Genomic DNA, 25,741 nt, shown 5'->3' on the forward strand with positions numbered 1-25,741 from the left:
AAACAGAGTAAAAAGGGTCAGAGGCATGGCTCAAGTGGTACAGCATCTGCCTAGCCCTGAGTTCAAACCCCAGTACCACAAAAACAAACAAACAAACAAAAACTGTTCCAGTAAAGATATAAACAGAAGCAGAAAAAAAGCATTCCTTATAAGAAGTTCTAATCAAAATATACAGCCATCTTACTTTTATTTTCTGTATAGATAATTTGGAATTTATGTAGCAAGTCCTCTATTGCTGCTTTCAATTCAATACAGCTGGCATAGATTGGAATAAGACTAATGAGATTTGGGTCAAATGACAAAATGCCTGGATACTGGTCCAAAGAAATTCAAATATCATCTCTGAATGATTTGGCTCCATTCATTGTTGCATCATCCACAAACTTCCTTAGGCTTTTAACCTGGGCTATTCAGGTTGACCGCACTTCAGAAAGTCTTTGGTTTTAGATAAGATTGATCATTGCTTCTTTTTGTGAGATAAGCACTGGATGTCAGTCAGTCCAGCTTAACCCAGCTGATGGAGCAAAGGAGGTCAGCATGGATGACTGAAATTTACTACAGATTGTTAAAGAACACTAACTTAACCTAGAGTTCTGCCTCTTCCACAGCTACACCTATCATTCTTTTTCTGCAAAAGGTACTCAGGTTATTTATGTTAAGTTTCTCCCTTATGCCTTTTTTTTTGGGGGGTGCAGTTCTGGAGTTTGAACTCAGGGCGTCACACTTGCTAGGCAAGTGCTCTACTGTTTGAGCTACTTCCAGCCCTTTTTGCTCTAGATATTTTGGAGATAGGGTCTCGCTTTTCACCCAAGCTGGCCTGGACAGTGATCCTCCTACTTTACACTTCCCTCTGTAGATGGGATGACAGGTGTGTGCCATCACCCTCAGTGAACCTTCTGCCCATGCTGACCTGTATCTGAGATCTGGAATGTAACAGGGATGACAGCCATACACTGCTGCACGCAGCTATTAGTTGAGATGGTGGTGTCTAGTGAACTTTTTGTCTGGGATGGCCTCAAACTTATAGTCCTCCTGATCTCAGCCTCTCAAGTATCAAGGATTACAAGTGTTAGCCACCAATTCCCAGCTCTCTCTCTTTTTTGTTTTTTTTTTTTTTGCCATTTTTTGATTTGTTATCACGGCTAAAAGCCCAAGTGAGTACACAGTAGTCATGTGGAATCAAAACTATCAGGGATACAATCTAAAGAATTGCACATTGTTGAAGATCTTGGGCAAGAGTAACATATCTACATTTTGTACATACTATATTCATAGAACCATCTCCTCAGCCTTGCTGCAAGACACTGTGTAGTTTGACTTTTTGTTCAAGTATCATGACAATTGTCAATATAAGCATGTTAATTTTAGCTATAGTTCTTATTTCATTTTCTTCTAGATGCTCTTTTAACCAACTCTCTAAATTTTATTTTCTCTAAATGAAAATAAGGTTTTATTATTATTATTATTATTATTATTGTCATTGTTCTTGAAAGAGCTTTTTCTTTTTTCCTGGTTGCAAAAGATAATGCAAAGCAAATAAAAACATTCCAAATGCTGTCTTTGCCTTGGGTAAATGATCTGTCTGTTTTTGCTGTTCTCATTCAAATTCAGCTGTTATGCTGGTTACTGGATATCACAGGGCGTGGTGGCAGGCTGGTGGCCGTGACAGCAGCAAGACATATCACAGCCAGAAAAATCAACCAAGAAAAACAAATGGACACCTGGCTTTAACAGGAGTATATATATTTGCAAATTACTGAGAAACAAAAATTAGGAATAAAATCTTCACTTTAAACAAAGCTGCTGAGCATTTGCCCCCAAACCTTCATACGAGGGAACAGCAATCTTGGGAGTATAAAATTAAAATTTGATAATGAAGATCTTTAAATTACTTCCTATAGTCAGTGATTTTCAAAATTTATCTCAAGGTTCTTTAAAACTACAGAAGGACAAAATTTGAAATTTCCATCCTTTAAAGTTACATAAGCTGAGATAACCTAGATTTTAAATTTTGGAATTTTGCCTTATTTTTCAATTTTCACTCCAGCATTTTAATAAGAGGAACACTAAATTATTATTCTTTGTAGTTTGGATGACTTTCTATTCATTTCTTCCCAAGCCTGTCCCTTAGAAATGAGCGTTTGAAACATCTAGACATTCACTAACTCAGGATAGATGCCTTGGACGGCCTAGGCTGTCAGTAAACTCACTGTTTCATCTGCAGAAATGAGGTGACCTGAAGGTCATTAGGGTAATTTCACAATTTTAACAGTAAAAGGTCCCCCTGGTACCCTCACGGTGTCATAAATCTCAGTAATTTGTGTCAACAGAGGCAAGGGGTTCATCTAATTGCCCTTTTGCCTTTTATGGAATAAGAACTAAAGTTCAGTAACTCCCAATTGGTCTCTGGTTTCATGCCAGGATAAAATGACATCCCCTGATATCAGTGGTGACTGTTGACCAACAAATTATCAGGATCCCACCCTCTGGCACTTTCTGAAGAAACTATTCATATTTCTATGAGAATATGTACATTTTTTCACTATACTTTTTATTTGTGATTCATCATCTCTTCAAGAATTTCATATTAGTAGCTGATAATGAGGACTTTATTTCCACATTTCCCATCACGATCCTAAAAGTTCCTGTTTCTTATATGAGGTTTAACAGTAAGTATTCTGATGCCATCTGAAGCATTGGCTAAGCAGCAAGTTATGGTTATGTATTCAACTAAGTAAACTTCCTTATTGAGTAAGTCAATGTGTGTCAACATAGAAGAAAGTCACTAAATAAAGCACCAAATTAAGTATAAGAATAATTCATACACTGTGTTTTGACTGTAGTATTTACATGAGAACTCTATGGACAGGTGACTTAAGTAAAACAGCCAGTGTAAATTGCCTCTGTGAGACATTCAACTATAGAAAGAAAAGTGGTATAGGGTGGTGTGGCAATAACAGAAGAATAAAAGGATATAAAAATAAGGGCGTGGGAAGTTCATTTGCTTGTTAGTGAAATGAGATGTTGGAGCATATACAAGGTCTGAGAAGAACGGACAGAACAGAAGAGGAGAATAAAAGTAAGTGGACTGAAGTCCTGAGAAACTCAGAAGGAAAAAATTTATAGGAAAGATGAAAGTGTCATTCTTGAACAGGAGAAGTTCATTTCATCCTCTTAAAAAAAAAAAAGAAGGTGGGTATGGGTAGGTGAATTTGTAGGCTGGAAGAGAACTGAGATAGATCTTTGTTACTTCTCTTTTCTCAGTGGAGAATGATGCAAGACCACATATTGTCAGTTAAAGTGTTGTGACTAAAGGAAGGGGATCCTGGAAAAGGGTAAATATTTGTAACAACTGTTTCAAAGAAGAAATAAGACACACCATAAACCATCAAAGAAATGAAAAGCAGCAGAGTGTCCAGCTGAGAATAAAGATAAATTTGTACTGTCCCTATTTCATATAAATACTTAGTTGGTTTTCTCCAGAAACACCTGACTGTAGTTGGGATGGAGAAAACGGATTGTTGGCTAGATCCAAATGTGGGGGAACAAATGGAAAAGGGTACAGGTACACAGAAATCCTAGGAGTAGTAAATGAACCCAGGCATACAGAGAAGGAACTAAGATCAAGAGGAAGCCCATTGACCATGAGAAGGTTGGCGGGGGCGGCGTGTAATCAAATGAACAAAGGTCTTGCTGACCTGGAACAGGGAAGAGGGAAACAGAGAAAGCTAGAAATAAAGAATGTCACTGTTCAAGTGTGAACTGTCAGATAGAGTCTTTGGAAATGGCAGTCTGGAGCAATGCTAAAGCCCAAGGGCTGGCCTTAGAAGTAGATTTCTAAAAATAGGTGCCTTAGTGCTCAAAACTGGAAGCAGACAAAGATGTCAGTTCACATGGACTTTGAAGTTAGGGATACCCTCAGAAGCTGGAAAGTCATAGATCTATGTGAGTCACATGTTTGGTAAACATCAAGAAATGATCTGAAGTGACAGGTTAACAGCACAACAGATTCCTTTTAGTGGGAAAGCAGAGGCTGCTTTAGCAATCTGGGAAGGCAAGACAAGAGACCCACCTCACATGGTTATTCTGGGACTCATATAAAAGTCCTCCAAGGAGTGCAAATGCAATTTAAATACAAAGGATGAGGAGGATGTATAAAATTACTTACAGCTATAGATGTTATAGTCTATGTTTTCATACACACACACACACACACACACACACACACACACACAAAGACCTTAATCTTACATCCTGTCAGCACCACTTCCTATTAACATCAGCAACTCTTGTAATGTCTTACACTTTACTTGAGCAGGTCTTAACGCATTTAATGTACATATTTCAGTATTTTCTTACAAAACCCTGGTAGGTAAATAGTGTACATATTACTAGCCACAGAGGAGGAAACTGAGAGCAGAGACATTTCAGTGAGGATGAAAGAAACTGAAGCCCTCTGACTGCGAAGGCCTAGGTCATGAAAAAGGTATGTACCAGGTGTTCATTTGCTTCCTATTTTTCCTACATAACAACACCCAGGACCTTTGTAAACCTAACTCTCAGTTCTGTACTTTTTTTTTTTTTTGGCAGAATTAGGGTTTGAACTCAGGGCTTTTCACTTGCTAGGCAAATGCTCTACCACTCGAGCCACACTTCCAGGCCATTTTGGACTTAAGATCTAGATATTTTGGAGACAGGATCTTGCATTTTTCTCAGATGATTTGAACCATGATCCTTCTAGTTTATGTTTCCTGCCTTGCTGGGATGACAGGCACGAGCCACCTCACTCAGCTTTTTCCATTGTGAAGTTTTGCCCAGGTTGGCCTCCTGATCTCAGCTTCCCAGGTAATTAGGATTACAGGTGAGTCACTGGTGTCCAGCTATATATTTTTTTCTTAACCACTGTATATTAGAATATTAGAATTCTAAAACTCAAAAGTATTGGCTTTGCAAGGAAGCTACAACCTCAAAGTTAATTTCTTCTACAAGGCTCCAGATGTTTGCCTATTGGCACAATTGTTTTCCAAACTGTCTCTTAGCAGTAAAAACACACGTGTGATTCTGTTCCTGAGATATTTGTTTATTAAAGATGAACACAGAATCATTTTTTCCCTGATTTTCAGGAAAACATTGCTACTTTTAATATAAACATGCCTACTATATGTAAACAAAATGGGAGTGTTTTAATACCAAATGCATTCTGGTTTTTGTTTGTTTGTTTTGTTTTGTGTTTTTTGATGGCACTGGGGTTTGAACTCAGGGCCTCACTCTTGCTAGGCAGGAGCTCTTACCTCTTAAGCCACTCTGCCAGCTGCATTCTGTTTTTGTTTTTTTGTTTGTTTTGTCCTTTTTGGCAGTATTGGGATTTGAACTCAGGCCCTTATGCTTGCTAGGCAGGCGTTCCACTGCTTGAACCACTCCACTAGACCTTTTTGTTTTAGTTATTTTTTTGGAAAGAGTCTGGAATTCCCACCCAGGGCCTGCCTGCACTATGATCCTCCTATCTATGCCTCCTGTGTATCTGGGACCACAGATACGCACCACCATGCCCAGCTTATTTGTTCAGATGCATTCTCACTAACTATTGCCTGGGCTGCCCTTGAACCATGATTCTGTCTGTCTCTCCCTCTCAGGTAGCTGGGATTACAGGCACGAGCCACAGCTCCTGGCCTAAAGCCATTCTTTAGTCTATCTCTCAAAATAGATTTTTGAGTTGTAAGTCTCTCTCTTAACCGAAGTTACTCTTCAATAATGACTATATTTTAATGTTAATGCTTGCCTAATATTCTAAACTTCATGGGTCTCAGTTTCCACATTTGTATAACACATGATCTCTAGGACTGATGTAGAGAGCCTAGCACAATACCTTGCGCTTGTCAAACATTCACTAAGTAATAAGAGTGATTTTAATCAGCCATTACTTGTTATCCCACACTTTATCGTTAGGGTGTTTCCTTCCTTTGTGTGAGAAGTGTCATCAGGGTGACACCAAGGAGAGGAAACAGACCATTGCAGCCTCAAGTTTGAAACCACAGTCTAACTTAGGAGAAGTTCACAAACTAGTTGCTTAAAATGTGAAGCAAATAAGAAATGATCTCTTTAATGTTTGTAAATTCACTTACATTTTGTAGTAAGAACTTTTATCTTTCAAAAAACACCAAAAAGACAAGTCACAAAGGACATATACTACAGCCCAGTAAAGTGAGTCATGGTTAATACACATGACACCAGGCAGCAGACTAGGAACAGCTATGTAAAGACCCACAACTAGTACTGCTTTTAACTCAGGAGATGCACAATTTTAGTTTTCTTTTTTGCTACTTCTTTAAGATCTCTCCACATTTCAACTCATGTATGGTTGGATTCTCATAATACAAATGGACTTAACTTGTGGAAGGTCATAAAACTAGAATTAGCTCCTCAATGGCCTGTTTCTGTTCCACAACTCAGGTATGGCTTAGAGCTGGAGTCCTTCCCACCTTCTTTCAGTTCTCCCATCTCTGAGCCTCTAAAGAATTCCACTTAGATATATCCTGCTTCTTTCTCCTTCTTGTAGGGTTGGCTGGTCAGGGTGTCTGGAAAGCCAAATAGCCAAAAACAGTGGATGGCTAATATCACACTGTGGAGGACATGGCAATTAGGTCCTTTGGTCCCAAGGGCCAGGTCCAGGAGGGAGCCACGGTGGAAAAGAAAAGCAGAGGGAGAAGTAGCTAGTTTTGACATAAGAATTAACATGTTTCTGCTTTGGAGCAGAAACCAATGACTACCCAGATGGAGGACAGGCATTGGAAACCAACAAAATGGCAGGGGGTACCAGAAATGAACACAACCATTCCTTTATAGACTAATTGCTTAAGAAGGCCCCATGCCTGCCTACAGCAAAGAATAGGAAAGCTTTCCTATTCATGCTTTCTTCATGAGCAATTCCTCATCACACTTGGTGTAATACATTTTGAATAAAGTAATTGACCTTAATAGTGAAGGGAAAACTTCCATGATATTATATGATTTGTTATCACTGTTCTAAGCATGTGACACATGCAAACTCATTTACTTCTCAAGACAACCTCTTACAGAGGGCCTGTTATTTGGTGGAACCTATGAAATGGCCCACTCTCAATCATATTGCCCTGTAAGTGGTAACCATGCACAGTTTAACCAGCATTTTGTCTGCATGTTATGGATGATGAAAGTTAGATACTGAACAGTCAAGCATCTTGCTAGTACATGGCAAACCTGGCCCCAGACAATTGGGTTCCTATTTTTATGGTTACTATTAGCTACTGAAATATCTGCCTTTCTGTCACACTAACTAACATGACAGAAATAACAGAAATGTTTTCTCCCAACCTAAAAATTCTATTCACAAATCTGTGTTGTATCATTCTCAGTTTTCACAGACCACTCTCTTCTTGACTTGCCTATTTCTTTTGAAATAATACCACTGCTCACTCAGCTGAAAAACTATTTCTCAGAAAATAAATATTTCACCAGAATCCAAATATGATTTACTAAGTCTATCAGAATCATAGTGTTTGAGAGCAGAAAAGAACTTCACAGATAATATACAGATGGTCCCCGATTTACAATGTTTCTACTTAATGATTTTTTTTCAGCTTTACAATAGTACAAAAACAATATGCACTCAGTAGAAACCATACTTAAAATTTTGAATTTTGATCTTTTGCCAACCTAGCAATGTGTGGCACAATCTGACTTTCATGCTAGGCAATAGCAGTAAGCTGGAGCTCATCTTCAGATGGATAGCAGATCTTAGTGTGAAAAGCAAAACAACAAAGTTTTCGGAAGAGAACATCTTCCTGATCTGTGAGTAGGCAAAAAACAAAAACCAGAGAAGAATAATGCTAATAAGTTGGAATCTATCAAAATTAAGAATTTGGTTCATCAACCATTGTTTGGAAGAAGACAGTCACAAAATATATTCAAAAAAGGAACACTTTTGAGTATATATATATGTTATACTCACAAATCTTTATGAGAAAGATAGATCTTTCAATAGACAGTTGGGCAAATACGAGGGTACTTCACAGAAGAAGATATCCAAGTGGCCACTAAATGCATGAATGGATGCTCAATCTTCTAAGTCACCAGAGAAACAAATGACCCACTAGACAGTAGTTGTGATACAACGATTATCCTACCAACATGGCTAAAATGAAAATGACAGAAAATAAGAAGTACTGACAATAATGTGGAACAAAGGGAGTTCTTTTCTTTCTTTGTTTGCTTTTGATTCTGATATTTTGAGACAGGGTCTCACTATATAGCTCAGTTTGGCCTCTAACTTGCAATCCTCCTGCCTCAGCCTACAAGTGTAGGGATTATAGGCATGTACTACCACACCTATCTGTAAGGGGAACTCTTGACTACTGTTACTGAGACAAAAGCATTTATTGAACAAACACTTTGGAAAACTCTTTTACTAAGACTCTATATAAAGCAATACCATACCTAGTTCTAAGTAGAAATGTGTATATGTGTTCAACCAAAGACTTTCACAAGATTGTTCATAGCAGTATGACTCCCATGTATCCTACAGTGGAAACTCTTAGTCTTCAACAGCTTTAGAATAAATAAAATGTGGTATATTTATATTATGGAGTATACATGAATAGGAATATATAAGCTAAAAATGCACACAAATTTGATGAATCTCACAAGGATAATGTTGAGTAAAGATGCTAGACAAAGGGGCTGTACATGGTGTTACAAGGTGTACGTGGTGATACCTATGCCTCCCAGGCATAGGAGGCATAGGTAGGAGGATTGTGGTTGAGGCTGACCCAGGCTAAACAAAGAAAGAAACAAACAAAAAACACAAGACCCTACCTGATAAATAGCTAAGTCAAAAAGGGCTGGAGGCATGGCTCAAGTGGTAGAGCAATGGCCTAGCAGGTTAAAACCCCAGTGTCACCCCTTCCCCTCCAAAAGAAAAAGAAGTCAGACACAAGAGAGTGTATACTATATACCTGTATTTATTAAAACAAAAATGTTCCAAACCTGACAAAGCTAACCTAAATTTTAATCTAGTTAATCTGTGACTTTACTTAGAAGTAAAGATAGTGGTCACTTTAGAGGGCAATAGGTAGGGACTGGCTGGGAGCATGAAGAGTGCTGTAAGGTTTTTGTTTTGACTTGGAAGCTAGAATTTGAGAGGTGCTTAAGTGTAATAAAAATATTATATTTATGTTTTATACACATGTATGTTATACCTAATAAAAATAATAATAACTGGGGGTTGGGGTATATCTTAGCAGTGAAGTACTCGACTAGCATACATAGGCCCTGGATTTGATCCCCAGCACCATCATATGGAGAAGAGACTCTTAGTGACATCAATAGTGACTACTTCTGTTCAGTTTTAGTCCATACCTAAAACTGGTTTTATTTTCTGAGCACACTTAAAGTACTTTGTTTCATAGCCATATTCCATTGTGATAAGAAGGAGTAAATACTAGTTTTCTGGGTTGAATTGTGTCCCCCCAAATTATTTTTAAAATTTTTTTATTATATATTACTGTTGTATTGGGGCACATTGTGACATTTACAAAAGTGCTTACAATATATCTTAGTTAAATTTACACTCTCCATCATTCTCCTTTATCCCTGCCTTCCCCAAATTCTTCAAATTGAAATCTTAAATCCTAGTAACTCAGAATGCAATTTTATTTGACAGTATGATCACTGCAGATATGATTAACTAAGATGAGGTCACACTAGAGTAGGGTGGGTCCCTAATCCAATATGATAGGTATCCTTATAAAAACAGAAAGTTTGGACACAGAGACATACATAGATGATGTAAATGCATCAGTCATCAGCAATCTGCATGCCAAGAAAGAGAGGTCTGGAACAGATCCTTCCCTCAGTCCTCAGAAGGGGCCAATTCTTCTGAACCATTGATCTAAGACATCTAGACTCCACAGCTGTGAGACAATGTAATGTGTTTAAACTATCTAGTTTGTGATGTCCTATCAAACAAGTTTACCAAGAAAACAGAAAAGCTAAATAACTTGCCTATGGACACCATGCCAGAGAAAAGGAAGGGAAGGTAATGGTAAGGGCTCTTCTGCACTGCAACATTCACCCTCCGCACTCTACCTCAATTAGCATCTCACACACTTGGCAAGGCTGCTCTGGATGGGGAGCAGTCAAAGGTCATGCAGGGAAATGCCACTCATTGCTTTGGAACAGTGAGTAATGCTCTGAACTATGTGATCACTGATATGGAATATAGCATCCTAAGCATCCCAAATAGCCCTATGGCCCTTGGGGGGAATCCTCAGAAGGAATCTTTCTTGACTTGGAAGTGGCCAGAATCTGGAGCACTTCAAGGAACTAAAATGGTCCATTTGATTGCCTCTGAAGCAGTGGTTCCCATCTTGTTTTGGTCATGAGAGACTTGGTCTTATTTTGGTTCTTCTGTGAGAACCTATTGAAGCTCTAAGGGAGATGCCCACCCTCATCCAGATTTAAGAGTGTACCTGAGAACTTTTAAATCAGAGGATTGGTTTTTGATTTTGCCTCCAGAAATAAAGAGGGATGATGGAAGATCATGGGAATTCCTCTTGTCTCAGACAAAGTTGGCTTCTGATACTGACCCTATGCCAAGACTCAAGGTTCCATTCTGGAAACTTTGTGATTTCCACACAAGGGATATTTTTGCCCTTCTCCTCTCACCTTTTCCTCAGTGATTAGCAGATAATTACTTAAAACACAAAGTGATTACACATCTATCTTTAGAGACAGAAAGGAAAGGGGAAGCTGGAAGTTGCAAGCTATTAGTCGGCCAGGTTTGAGGAAACAGGAGAGGGTAGTTGAGAGGAGGAGAATAGAGGTTAGTTAGTCCCCAGAACTTGTGGTGAATAAAGAAGAATGTTGTTTTCTTATAAGAGTTCTTCTTATCTTCCCTATGGAATTTTTAATATTTCATTTTAACTCTACTTTTAATCATACTCTTATTGGTGTTAACAGGTAGGGTTATTAAAAATTAACTCATTGACTGGAGTCAATAGGAGAGGGAAGAAGAATAAAGAGATATGAGCAATTTGTATTTTTATACTAGGAACTGTCATGAAGGATTTTACACTCAGAAGTTGTAAGTGATCAAACATCTCTCAAAAAGCAGAGGTCTTTTTTTTTTTTTTGCAGAGCTAAGCAAACTGTCTGGTATATGATAAGTACTCAATAAATAGTATGAATGAATAAATGAATGAGTGAGATGGAATGATTACAGGATCTGCAGGCACAACAAATCACTTTGTCTTTGGGACAGATGATATAGATATATAGTCCTCAAACACTCTACAGTTTAAAGTGTGAATATACTTAGTAAAGACAAGTTAGTGGCTAGGTATTATATGGAATGATATTTGCTAACAGATAGTAAGTCTAGGAGTTCAGGGGAGTCTAATCTGAAAAAAAAATTGTTCTGTTCTAAAAGAAACTGAGACCTAAATTTACCTAAAATACAATCCTGTGATCAGCAATGTACTCGGTGATGCTTCATAACTGCTGACTTAGGTAGGACTGGACAAAAGAGTAAGAGAAAAAGAAGGAAGAGGCCATGCTATATTTCTACAAAGGAGAGAGTTTTAATGTGGGCATTTCTGAAAAAGAAGCAAACTGCTCATTTTGGTTGAAAGAAATTAACACTTTCAAGCCATCAGAGATTACTGCAGCTGTGAGAATAGTTTGATTAATGGATCTCAAGGCTCTGAAAGCTTTGGTAAAAACACAAGTGTCTATCTTTAGATCATGTGCTTATCTTTAGGACACTCTGTCCTGAAGTTCTCGTGTAAACAAAACAATTAAAATAAGGTCCAATTCACAATGAGGCAATAGGTAGAAAAGGCTAGAAATAAAAATGAAAATACAGACTAACATAAAGTTGTTTTATCAATATTATTAATATTTATTAATACTTACCAGGGGCATAAATATTAATTTAAGTAGATAGCTTCTCTTTAGTTTTAGACAAACAGCTTTATGTTTTTTATTAGATGACTATTGCCCACTTTTAAGATGCTTTTATTACTGGCTAAAATAAAACTATGCTGCTATTCTCCACACACCTTTTAGTGTTAAATGTCCTTTCTTGAAAATAATAACCAAAAGTCTTTAATACATGCACATATACTGAATTATTACAGCTTCTTTTATTCAATTTATCCAATTCTTTTGGGATAAAAAATCCAATTCTTTTGATTCCTTTTTTACTATATTGCACATTGATTGGTGGATCTACCTCTGCTTGAAGAGCTTAAGTGGTTTTAAGTACATTGGGACCAGACTCGTAAGTTAAAGGTCTTGTTGATTTCCAAGAATCTTACCCTCAAATGTGCATTGGGGTTTTGCTAACTTTTGAGGAATGTGTCCTCTCAATGACCTGTGAAAGATAGTGCACCATTTTAAAAAATGACCTAAAATATGGGTGTTATCACAAAGCTTGTTCTCAATTCTTGGCTCAGGAAATATTTTTCTTGCCTCCTGTAGTCCTCCTATTGTTCACTGATGAACATTACTGACTAACAACTATTCAGCTGAGGTGAAAGGATGGGTAAATGGATCAGAGAGGCCATGGTTTTGACTTTTTGACACAAATTCTCAGAAAAGTCTTTGCTTTCCCTTCCTTCCCTTGAGAGTGTGCTTTGCTGTTTAAAGACCACTCCTGGAGAAACCTGGGAGTTAAAATGTCCTAAAAATAAAATAATAGTATGTTCCAAATTCCATAAGGGACACATTTTACCAATTGCAACTTAATAATGTTTTCACTGAACTGCAGAGGTTAAGGATGCAACATTATTCAGGACTTTAAAATAAATGATGACTAACATAATAAACAAATGTTACTCTTATTGTCTAGCAATTATAGGAAGACTGGGTTTTTTTCACAGTTTACATTATTGGCTACATAAATATATAATAGTGTTTACTTTGCTGCAGGTGTAGAATAAAGTGGGAAAATGTCTATTAAATAAATCCCACCTGAATCCACTTTTCTATTTCAAGCTAGATCTCTCATTATGGAGACAATCTCCTGATCAATATGGCTGGTAATAGGCCCTATGTTCCATACTGTTGAATCTCACAGAACATCCTGATCTGCAAAGATTTCAAGACAGCTGTGACAGAGCTAAGCACCAAGCCTTGGGTATCTTATTTTCTAATTCTTAGGTTCATAAAAGAACCTAGACCGACTGTCCCCAAATCGTTCATCTATGCTTTGCTGACTATAGTATGAAGCAACTGGGAATCTCACAGCAAAGATTCTGGTTCAGTATAATTGGGAGAGAACAAAGACCTGTGTATTTCTATAGCCCCAAATTAAGACTGTCATCCCTGAGCCATTACTTTTCACAAAAAACTGTACATTAATAAAAGTAGATTTGCCTCATTATTGAAAATAAAAAGTGAATACTCACAGAAAAGCTAGGCTCAGAGAACACATAGTTCACTGACAAAGTAATATTAGAGTTAATTACCTCCTCTGCTCTTGAGGCTGCTGTCATATTTATCTGAATGCTCCTCCTTTATGGATGAGGTCAAAGGTTTGAATAGTTTGAAAGCTGTCACCTTTAAGACCGTCTTCTGCTCTTCACATTGTATTAGCCATTGGCTACACTGGTGATCCACATCAAAATGGCATTGTTGTGATTCTGATACTGACAATGTGAGAGGAGTTACTATGAAGTCAACTTACCTATGTGTATTTCTACCCCTATATGTAAAACAAGGGAACAGCAGAACAATATTACCTATGACTGGTGAGTTTAAGAGTTTACAAAAGGGGATGGTAATCCATTTTCCTTAAAGGGTCAGATGGTAAATCCATTAGATTTTGAAGGTCACAATTATTCTTTGGTTGGTTAGCTAAGTTAAATCAAGGAGTAAGCTTTTTTTTCTTCACTTAACTATTAGTTGGAGTCCTATAGCAGCCACAGACAACATGATTTAGCTGAATGACACTGGCTGGTTTCCAATAAAATTTTATTTCATAGAATCTACCCATGCCATGGAATTTTATTCTGCTTTGATCCTTTTCAACCATTTAAATATATAAGAACAATTCTTAGTTCAAGTGATATATGAAAAGTCAGGAGCCAGAGTTTACCCTTGGGCTGTAGGTTGCCAATCTCTGGGGGAGAGAAGTTCATTGCTGTGTGAACTCCTTTTTTTACTATAAATTTTTATTAGGATATATTCATTATATGGGGAGGATTCATAGTGACAATTCCGATTAGATTTATATTTACATTGCCCTCATCATCTCTCCCCCTCAGTCCCCTCCCCACCACACTTAAAGCAATTTCAAGAGGATTTTTAGTTCTGTTTCACATAGGTATATGAAGTCCATCAACCACATACCATCACGTTCCTTCACCCTCCCTCTTCCTAGTAGTACCCCCCAACACACACACACACACACTGTGTCTATTTTACAGGCCTGGCTTTTGTTATTAATATTTAAGTTGACATTCAAAGGGGTATCTCAATTTATGCCATCTGTGGGTGTGCTTTACTTTGGTCTGTTCAATCCCTTTGAATACTCTCCCTTACCCCATTACCTCCCACATCCCATTTTCGAACAGTACACATCCTTATATCCTCTACCTTCACATCTTATGGTATGCAATATTACTGATGTGCTATCATTCTTTTTTCCTTTCCCTCCTTTCTTATATTGCATTCTTTGGTCATAGATAACATTCCTGCCTCCAGGCCACCACCAGGCAAATGCATGGGGAAAGAGGAAAGAAGATGGATGAGATGTATTGCAAAACCATTGCTCCTACAAACAACTTATGGAGTCACATTGTGTTGCCCTGCAGGGAATGAATTACAACCATCAAATAAGGACCTAAGCATGAGAACAAAGGCATGGAACACAAAAGCCCTGAAAGTCTTCTTCATTGCCTCACCTGTAAATGTACTAGACAGAATGAATATACCTTAGCAAGGTCCTGTGTAGCCTTGCCAGGAAAATAGAAATAAAAACAAATGAACAAAACAATAAACTTTAATAGCTTAACGGGTCTTGCTTGTGACTATTTCCTATTCTAGGAACTGTCTCCATCAACTTAATGCCTCTTATGGAGTTAAGTAGCATTCAAGAGATGAGAGAAGCTTATGGTTAATGGAGAGCTGTGGATGTTAAAAAGTTTAATCTATTAATATGGAGCAGCCTTTCCCAAAGGATGTTATGCTGCATGCTGACTCTTAGATGTTCTGCCAGAAAAAGAACTTCAAGGTCAAGTAAGTTTAAGAAATGTGACATAAAGTGTGCCTCCTTTTTTGATGATTCTTAATGTGCACTACTATATATTAAAGGCTCTGAGGATTCCTGCAATAAAACCACTTATCTAGGTTAAATCAAGTGGTAAGCTTTTTTCCTTCACTTAACTATTAGTAATATCCCAAGAAACTAATGATTCACAAAATACATTCTGGGAAACACTGCTGTGGACAAGGAAGGAGAGAAAGGTTTTAAACAAGGGAATGAATTCTATTTTAGAACAATCCCTTTGGTGAGAATCACACTTTTCTCCCCTAGTTTTTGCCATTTTAGGAAACTGCACTATTTTCTATCTATGTGTTCAAGCCAGAAAAACATCAGGAGCTATATCTGTAGAGGTGATAACCTTTAAAAAATTATATAATGCATAGTTTTAAAAGTAATTCAAACAGTATAGAAGACACTACGAAAAGCAATCAATTTCTCCCTCCTTTTTCTCCCATCCCAAAGCCAGTATACTTTTCAAAGATACCACGGTCATTAGTTTTCATTTTATTTTTCAGTTCTTATGGCAACTATAAATTACATGCACGTGAACCTATTGTCTTGCATTTAAACATTCAATGGTATCTATTGATGGAACTCATTCTCACGCTTCTTACAGCCTTACCCATCTCTCCTATCCAATCCATCACTCAGTAGTATTAACCCTACTTTCAAATTATATCTCAAGTCTCTGCACTTCTCTGCCTCTTCCTTGTTTGCACTCTTGCCTGCACTTCGTCCTAATGTGTCTTCCTTCTTCCAATCCTTTACGCCTTCAGTTCGTTCTTGTTCCTGGCTCCATATGAATATCCTTAAAATATAAATCAGGGCAGTCTCTGGCTTAAAATTCTACAATGTTTTCCCACTAAAACAATTCAAAATCTTTACAAAGATGCATGAAGTTTTGTATGTCACCTTCTGTGCACCTCACCCCACACACATCCAACACCTCCAGCAGCAAACTTATACAGCAGCCACGTGTGCCTTCTTTGATCCCTGAACACTCCAGCTTTTTCTCTCCTTAGGGCCTCCTCTCTCCATTTGCAATTTCCTCTGACCAGATTGCTTCTCTTTCTCTCTCTCTCAAGTTAACCCCTATGTCTCTTTCAAATATCAACTGAAATCTTTCTTTGTAAATGACCTTGTGCCAGAGCAGCAAACCTGAATCAGTACCTGTGGTTTTTTTTGTCATAGCAAAACAAAGCTATTCTCCATACTGTTCCTCATGATTTGTTATTATGCATTCATTCTGTAAATGTCTGTGTGTTTGAAGAGGATAGGGAGCACATCTGCTTTGTTCAACACTAAATGTGGAAAAATTGTCACGATGTCTGATCACAGAATAGGCTTAATAATTTTACACATTTCATGAATGAAGGCAAGCAGTGGGAATTTCTCTCTGGCTTTATCCCTTGCCTTTTCTTTACATGCAAATTTAGCTCCATCTGGATTTTCCTTTTTCACACACTTAACATCCAAAAAGTCTCATTCATTAATCTCTATGAGGACCAAAACTTTAAGGCTCATCTCATCTTTCCTCTTCAGCTTCCCTCAGCATTTCAGTTTATTTTATTCTCTTCTTGGGAACTCATTGCCCTTTCTGCAACATCATTCAGTGCCTAACCTTCTATTGCCTTGCAACAACTTACTTGCAATTGGTAATTAATACCTTATATTTTCATATTTTGTCTTGCTAATGAGGTCACAAGTTTATTGAACTACTTTGTATCCTGAAGTACAAGCCATGTCTTTGCACAGAGTGGTATGCAAAAGATGGCATCTTCACCTGCCCCTTCTCATGCCCCTTTATGGGAGTTAATCCATTTCTTCTGACTCTATATTCTTGCTCAAGAATTCTGAATGTGTTGTCTTCAGACTGAGAAGGAAAGGTAGCATATAAGTGAGTTCTAGCTTCAGAGAGAATTAGTCGAGGAAGGAGTGTAGGCTCAGAGGGCTGGCCCAGGCTTTCTCGGTTCCACTTTAGCAGGCACCAGAATTATGAATGTGAAGACAACTTATATTGATTAGGTATCTCTTAGATATTTAAAGGGCAAGTCAGTTAAGACTGAAACACAGATTTTTTAAAATTAAATAAAGCAAAGAAGACTCTTTCCTAAAGAAAATTTCAATTGTTGACTCACTCTCTCATTGTTCAATTTGTGCATGAATTAGACCCAAACATTAATTTAATTTAGGAAGTGTTTTGGGGATCCAAGAAGTTATTCTTGACTTTTAGTTGCCAATTCCAATCTTGTCCAAATAAAAATACATAAGAAATGTTTAAAATACTACTATTTATTTACTTTTCTTTTTATTAAAATATAAGGGTTATAAAGGTTCTGCAACTTGTTTAAAGTGCTTTATCAATCTTCCTCAAGCTACTTCTGAAAAATGGAGTGGAAAGGTTAATCTTGTAACAATACCGTCTTTGTTAGCATGAAACAGTTCAAGGTCGGCAGACATTTTTACAACTATTATCTCTTTTTTATCCAGAGATGATACAACCACCTTTAAGATAAATAAAATAGAATATATTGTCTGTCGTGTTTATTTTGCCATGGGGAAACGAAGATAGAGAGGCTTAATAATATGTTTGAGGGCACCTAAGTAAGCAGCAACTAAACTTCAGGTTTGTGATGGAATATTAGCCTTAAACTGTGATTGCTGTGAGACAAAGCTGTTATTCAGTCAGTTCTAGAATGGAGTTTTCAGCTTGGGGTCTGGACGTAACTTTCAGGGTCCAGTGCAAAATGAAAATCTATAGTCTCTTTTTTGAACAATTATTAAGACAGCAGAGAGTGACAGTGGAACATTAAAACAAATGTCTCTAGGTGTAGGGCTTTGTGCACAGACAGAATTTGCATTCCCGCAAACTGGCCTTGCTTGGGACCTCTGGATGTCTAGAATGTGAGTGTTTGGACGTTGGGAGATGTGAACTCCTGAAAGTATAAGCTGAATTCTGTGTTAATGTTCATGTGTTTGTTATTCCATGGCTTTTATCAGATACACAGTGGTCTGTTAACAAAATAAAGCATTAAGAGTGCTTTTTTTCAAGAGTAATAAATGCTCCCACAGAAGCCACAAAGTCAGAATATATTGGCAGAAGACAAGCATGCTGGTGGTCACTGGGCAAGACCCTCCAAGAAACTGAATTGCGAGTGAGTTTTAATGACCACATGGGAATTAACATGAAAACAAGGAATTCTTAGGGCTGACCAAATGCTGCCCGAAGCAGATGCTAAATACATCTGTAGAAGAAAGGAAGGCAAATGGCGAGATGGTCAAGGGGACCATATTCTTGATAAACCCTAAAGAGATACCCAAAGATGAACTATTTATTTATTTTTCAGTCCCTTAAAGGAAAGTTCAAAAAAGGGGGGGGGGATTCTCTTCTATAGCTGAGTCACATTTAGCCTCCTTAGGGAACTATATTATCACTTCAATTTCTCCAGCAGAGGTAAGATTTACCAACTGAGGGTCAGTTACATCTATTTTGTAGATAATTACAGCCCAATGTCAGAAAACAGAGTAAGGTAGGACTTTCCTCAGAAATGGTAAGAGTACTATGAAGACCTGGATCCTAAGAGAGACTACAGATGAAATGTTACAGCCTGGAGTCTTGGCCAGTACAAACCTGGTGGCCATCTCTAGGGATCCCCCACGCTGATATGAAGTGTGCTGAAATGCCTGCTCTTGTTGCTTAGGTGTCTGGCTTAAATTTTGTTTAGTTTCTTTGCCCTCTTTTGTAAGTTTTAGACTAAATATGTTCATCAGTCAAATCTCCAGCTTATCTAAAAAGACGTAACAGAGAGATGGATAAGGGCAACCCCAAGGTAATTCTCAAATCTCCATTTGCACAGAGCCTCAAACTCCTCTGGATACAGCCTCAAACAGGAAACCCCAATCCATTAGTTTCCTAGTCACTTTGCTGTCTGTCCCCACTCTGTCCTGGCTCATGCACAATGGAGAATTCTGCATGATTCATCCCCTTACCAAATTCTTGCACTAGGCAATTCATCCACGGAAGAAAAAAATGTTCGTAAGTCTACCTACCCTGAAAGGGGACAGAGTAAGGCGGCTGGCAGGTGGGACACATTCTATCCAGAATAAGGTTGGGCATGTATTGTTTTTAACTGACAGAAATTGCCCCGCGGATAATCTTGCTCTCTGGGGGGTGTGAGCAGCTTTCCAGCAACCCACCTGCTCCATGTGGAGGCTTAGAGCACCTGCTCCCTTGCTCTCTCCACGAAGCCCGGGTCGCGGGAAGAGATGAAAAACTTCCAACGGGAGCAGTGCCCTCCAGGCTGCCCTAGTGCCCTTCAGCCTGGGGTTAGCGACCTTGGCGAGTCCCACCCGCAGTGGAGGGTCTGGACTCGCGCTGCCTGGGGTGGGGTCGGGGTAGGGAGGATGCGCTGCGGCTCTCTCCGCAGCGCGCGCCGCTGCACACGTGGCCCCGGACTCACCCCAGAGGCCAAGAAGGCCTCTGGTGGGACCCAGCCCGACGTCTCTCTCCCTCGGTCCTCGGCCACCACGGCGAAGTCCCCATGCTGATCTTTCCCGGACCTTCCCGCTCGCCACGGATTCGCCCCGACACGCCATACCTGGGCGGGATCTGCCGACGCCCATCGTGCCTAAAGGGCCGGGGACAGCGGGGTGCGGCGGGGCGGCCGGGGGACAGGACGGCGGGAAAAGCTATCCCCCAGCCGCTGGTCCGCCCTCCCACCCGCCCTCCTGAGGCCCGCGAAGACCCGCTCTCCCTCCCGGATCGCGCGGCCCGGTGCGCCGTCCTTTGGGGCGCGGGGGTTCTGCGCACGGCTGGCGGAGGACCCTGGAGTACCTGCTCGGCTCGGGGTGGGTTCAACTAGTGTTCCGCTAAGTTCCGGCGCTGCCCGAGGGTACGGCAGGTACTCCGGCCACCAGGAGACTGCTCTGGTCTTTCGGCTCCCAAGCGTGCCACTCTATATATCCGGCTCGGCGCTGGGTGTGGGGCGGAGGAACCACCCTCCCTCCGACCTTCCCCGCCGCCGCCGGGCGCCGAGCCGCGGCAGAGCCGCCCCGGGCGGGAGGAGGGCGCAGGGCCGCGGGGCCTGCAGGCCGCAGGTGGCGCGCGACCGAGGGCGTGCGCCGCCCTCCCCGCAGCCTCCATTCATTCAGCGGCTGGCCGAGGCTCGCGGCTGCACCTCGGCTTTGGGGGATCCCAACCCCCCCCCTGCATGTCATGTTTTAAACCGGTGGGTGAGGAGAAAGTTAGCTGGAAGGGCGCCCCTCTCTGGCCTGGAAAAAAGACAGCTCCACACCTTGGAAAGAGACACACTGAAGAGATGAAGAGAGAAGGGAGGGGAGGAGAGAAAACGAAGAGGGAGGGAGACGGGGGGTGGGGGGAGAGAGAAAGAGGGGGAGAGAGAGAGAGAGAGAGAGAGAGAGAGAGAGAGAGAGAGAGAGAGAGAGAGAGATTTTGACATTCATTCATTCTCTGATCGCTTAGAGGACGAACCATTCCCCCACAGCAGAACAGGAGGCAGCCACAGATCCCAGTTTGCCCGGGCTGTGCATGCATGGCACACCGTAGAAGGATGCTTCAGTATGTGCACCAGATGCTGCAAAGGCTTTTTAAACCCCAGGGCCTGAGGGCGGGGGTGGCAGGAGGCTGAAGGCACTGTTTTCTCACACCCTTTTGGAGTTTGGGAAGCAGAGGTCGGGCTCTGCATGCGTGCAGGGTGGGTAGGATGGGTATGCGGGTAAGAGGCTTTCTAGGACCACAGGTGCCAGCAGCCCGGAGCCAGCTGTGCTCAGCAGCGCGTCTCCTGAAGTGTTTCCTTTTGGTAGCTTTGTTAGAATGTGGTCCTTGTTAAATTTTAAACAGAAAAACTGGAGCTATCAAAGAAGACTTGTGGAGGGATGGGCAGGTACGAAAGTGGAGCCCTTGTCCTCAACCAGGAAGTGCTGAAAAATAGCCAACGCCCATCCTAATTCCCTAGACAATGTGGAAGATAAATATGCGGTATTAAGTAAGAAAACCCCGAAGGGAATATTACTCCTTATAAGCCGTTCGCATTCTCATTACAACAATCGGCATGCAATTAAAGAAATAAATTTGGATTCATGAAAGTCGGAATAAATGATTAAAAAAAATCACATCCATCTTGAATTCTCTGCTACGGGATTTTCCTTAACCAAGTATCTTAAGCAAAGTGTAGTCTAAAGACACTGCCTAATTTCTTTTAGTGATTGCCAGAAAGTGGGAAAATAAATTAGGACCAAATGAATACACCTTTTATTACTCCCTCTGTTCCCCCTAAATAAATCTGAATGTGTCCTCAAAACTGGTGACAGTATTTGAAATGATACTGACAAATGCTGGTGAGGTGTAGAGATCCTTTATCACATAATAGATGGAAGATAAATTTTTGCAACTCTTTGGAAAGTAATTTAGCACCACATTTCTTTTTTTTAAATTGTTTTAGACCTTTTGACAAAGGATTCCCTTTTGTGAAATGTATACACATTTCTTAAGAAATGCACAAAAAGAGAAATGTATGGACAGTTACACATTTATTACAATTATTTATACAGTAGAAAACAAAAAGCATACTTTCATTGGAATATTCATAGATAAAATGCAACGTTATTATAGATTACAAAGCTGTAACGAGTATCATCATTTTAAATGAAATTTATATATGTTTAATGTATTAATTTGCTACAGCTGCCATTACAAAGTACACAAACTGGTGGCTTAAACAAAAGAAAATTATTATCTCACAGTTCTGGAGGTTAGAAGTTTAAGATCAAGGTATCTATAGGGTTGGTCCCTCAGGAGAGCTGTGAGGGAGAATTTGTTTCATCATTGTCACTTATTGGTGGCTTCCTAGCAATCTTTGGAAACCCAAGCTCTGCCTTCATCTTGATATGGCATGCTGCCTGTGCTCATGTCTTTTTTATAAGGATACCAGTTACCCTGAATTAAAACTTCCCCAGATGACCTCATTTAAATTTAACTAATCATGTTTGCAACAACCCTATTTCCAAATAAGTTCACATTCTGAGATACTGGGAGCTAGGACTTCAACATATGGAAATTTGAAAGGGAGGAGGGGAAGTACAATTCTACCCATGACAAATAAGGACAAAAAGAACCAGGGAATTGGGTTGAATGGAGGCCCTGAAAAGATATGTCCTAGTGGAAATCCTTGAAACCTGTGAAAGTGACTATTTGAAAAAAGAGTCTGCATATGTAATTAAGTTAAAGATTTCAAAGTGGGATCATTCTGGGTTATAAAGATAGACTAAATCCAATTGGAAAGACACTTGTAAGAGAAAGGTAGAGGAAGATCTGAGACCTGCACACAGTGGAGAAGGTAATATGAAGACCAGACAGCAGAGTGATAAGGAACTCGAGGACATGCACCAGAAGCTGGAAGAGTCAGTGTTGTTCCCTACAGCCTCTGAGAGCAGCGTGGCTTTCACTTTAACCTCCAGAGTTGTGAGAGAATAAATTTCTATTATTTATCTATCTATCCCTTTATTGTTGTGCTGTTTGGGTGTACCTTGTGGCATTTACATTTACAAATATTCTTACAATGTATCAAGTATATCATATTTGAGTTCACACCACCTCCACTGCTCTTCTTCATCCTCCAACTTCTCCTGTTTCCTTGTTTAAACCATTCAATCTGTGGTAACATGTTATGGCAATCTTAGGAAATTATTATAGGCAATTATTTTGTTTGGAGTGAAATTCTATGCATTTACTTTCTTTTTTTGAAAGAGAGATCTATACTTCAAGACCACATCAAGTTCACTTAAAATTCTTAGTCTGTTATTGAAGGGATGAATAGAGGACAAACTGCCCCATGTGATGGGCCCCAGTGCAGCTAAACATGCAGCCTGTGTTGATCTGGGCAGTGGATCCTCATGCTGAGGTATGTGTACCTCCCACCAATACAGCTGTGTGCGCATTTCATTAGAAGGCCATCTTCAAGACTATCTCGAAACCAATGTTGCGTGTGGCCAGTGTGACCAATGGTGATAAAGAGATCATTATGATAGCTAAACTACTTCTGAAGTCGCTCCTCCTTTGCCATTGCTTAATGGCTTACCATTTCCTTCACCCCCATAAGCAAGCATTCTTTAAGAATCTGCCTGGAGGTTCTTATTTAATATAAGAATACCTACAAAATATGCCAGACCTAGAAAATATGTGAATCATTATAATGACACCCTAAAATTGGAGGTTGTGGATAAGAGCAGTGTTTCAAAGAAATGCTAACCATCCCTAGTGTTATATGCTTAAACACATACTGATAGCATCAAGCAAAGACAGCATTGATTTTTATCTACAGTAGAATCATAAAAATAGAGTGTTTTATAACTAGAAACCTAGTGAGTTAGGCTTCCTATCTCATTTTATAGTGTGTGTTTATGTGTGTGAGGGAGGGTGCACTTTATTTCTTCTCCAAGGTCACTGTATTAGTTTCCTGTTGCCACATAACCAGTTACCAAAAACTAGGTGATTTTAAAAAATACTCATTTATTTCCTCCAACGTCTATAGGTCAACTGTCCAGACATGGCATGACTGGGTCCTTTGCTCCAAGGTGGAAGTCACAATGTGAGGCTGTGATCTCATCTGTGACCTGGAGTCCTCTTCCAGGCTCCTCATTAGATGTTGACAGAATTTAGTTGCTTGCAGCTGTAAGTCTCAAGTCCTCATTTCCTTGCTGGCTGTTGGCCAGGTTGCTTCTTGCTCCAAGGACATCCTCAGGTCCTAACCCTGCGCCCTCTCACAATATGGCTGTATGCGGAAGAAATTCTCTTTCTCTCTTCAAATCCCCTACACTTGGAGGGCTGGCACCTAATTAAGTGATGCTTACTGAAGACACTCTCTTTTTTGATTAACTCAAAATCAACTGATTTGGAAACTTCACTTTCATCCTATAACATAGAATCACAGCAAAGAAACCCATCATATTCACAGTGCCACCCCCACCCATGGAGAAGGAATTCTACAGGGCAAATACATTATACTGTGGTAATGTTAGGGCCATAAATTCATACCTTCATGGAAGGTAGCATCATGAATACAGAAAAGGGCTGTTTTCTGCTTTATTGATGAATTTCTTTTCTTTTGCATAAGGAAAATCATTACCGGGCCACTTTGTGAAGCAACTAGTTATAATTTTTCACTTAATTATTTTCTTGTTTTTTTATAGAGACATGTAATTGAAAGTTATACAATTTATTGACAATTGTAAAAGTGTAACAGGTGAAAACTAAGCCCAGGTTTTCTGATTGTAAGTGTGATGTACTCTGAGCTGATGGATTTTTAAATCTTGGGTCATAAACACCAAGAGTTTTTGGAGAATATTACTGAGAATATTTGAAGGATCCATACTGAGAATGCAATGTGGTTATAGCTGAATTAACTAAAGTTATATCTTTTATATTGAATACTATAGAAACATTAAAATGAAAAAAATCAACATTATTTCAGTTGAATTGCACTAACTTCTAAGAAGTTTAGTTTGGGAAGAAAGTAGCATGCTGAAAAGCACGTATAATACTATCTATTGCTACTAAATCAATGTCATATAACTTTGAATATATGTGGGTGTATGTATAGATAGGTCTATGAAAGCATAAAGAAAATCATGGAAAGGTACATATTAGATTATTAACCTAGTGGAAGAGGGACACTAATACATGTTTGGAAGGTGAGAGACAGTAGTACAAGGCAAAGGAGGACAAAGAAAAAGAAAGACAAATATAAACCAAGATATCAAATGATCATATTGATGCACATATGCAGGGTTACATTTTAAGGAATTTTTTGTAGAATTGAGGTTTGAACTCAGGGCTTTACACTTGCTAGGTAGGCCCTATACCATGTGAGCCAAGTTCCCATTTTTTGGCCTTAGTTATTTTTTGGATAGGGTCTCATGTTTTTGCCCAGGACTGGGCTTGGACTGAAGTTAAGTTAAATAAGCCCAACTTATTTAATGAGATATGGTCTCACTAACGTTTTGCCTGGGCTGTCCTCAAACAGCAATCCTCCCAATCTCTACTTCTTCAGTAAGTGGGGTTTTGGGTGTAAGCCACAGTGTCTTACCTACAGTTTTTAATTAAATCAGAACGCTGAGAGTCACAACTCTATCTAAACAACAAGCATATAGCTAAAAAAATTATAACTGGTCTTAGATTAGATTCATCAGAGAAGTGAAGTCACATGGCAAACTGTTGCCCACAAAATCAGACAGGCAGACAGATGCAGAGAATCACAACTTACCAGAGAAGAAACTCATGAGCAGAAACTACTGTGAGAACTACTGTCAGGGTAGAAAAATTTGAACTGCAATTAATTGAGCTGGAAGCTTGATGTTGACAAGATTGAGTTAAATACAGGGGGACACTGTCACGGGAGGCACTGAACACTCTTATGAATT

General features: G+C 39.5%; 1 protein-coding gene across 1 annotated transcript in view; it reads right to left on the minus strand.

The window, feature by feature from the left end:
• Nucleotides 1-20,323, minus strand: part of Far2 (fatty acyl-CoA reductase 2) — a 175,242-nt gene extending 154,919 nt beyond the window's left edge. The window contains exon 1 of the mRNA XM_074083025.1: nucleotides 20,139-20,323. The gene's annotated coding sequence lies outside the window, so the exon portion shown is untranslated. The remainder of the gene's footprint in view (nucleotides 1-20,138) is intronic.
• Nucleotides 20,324-25,741: the final 5,418 nt, after the last annotated feature.

Source organism: Castor canadensis, chromosome 8 (genome assembly GCF_047511655.1).
Source record: "Castor canadensis chromosome 8, mCasCan1.hap1v2, whole genome shotgun sequence".
Classification (NCBI taxonomy): domain Eukaryota; kingdom Metazoa; phylum Chordata; class Mammalia; order Rodentia; family Castoridae; genus Castor; species Castor canadensis.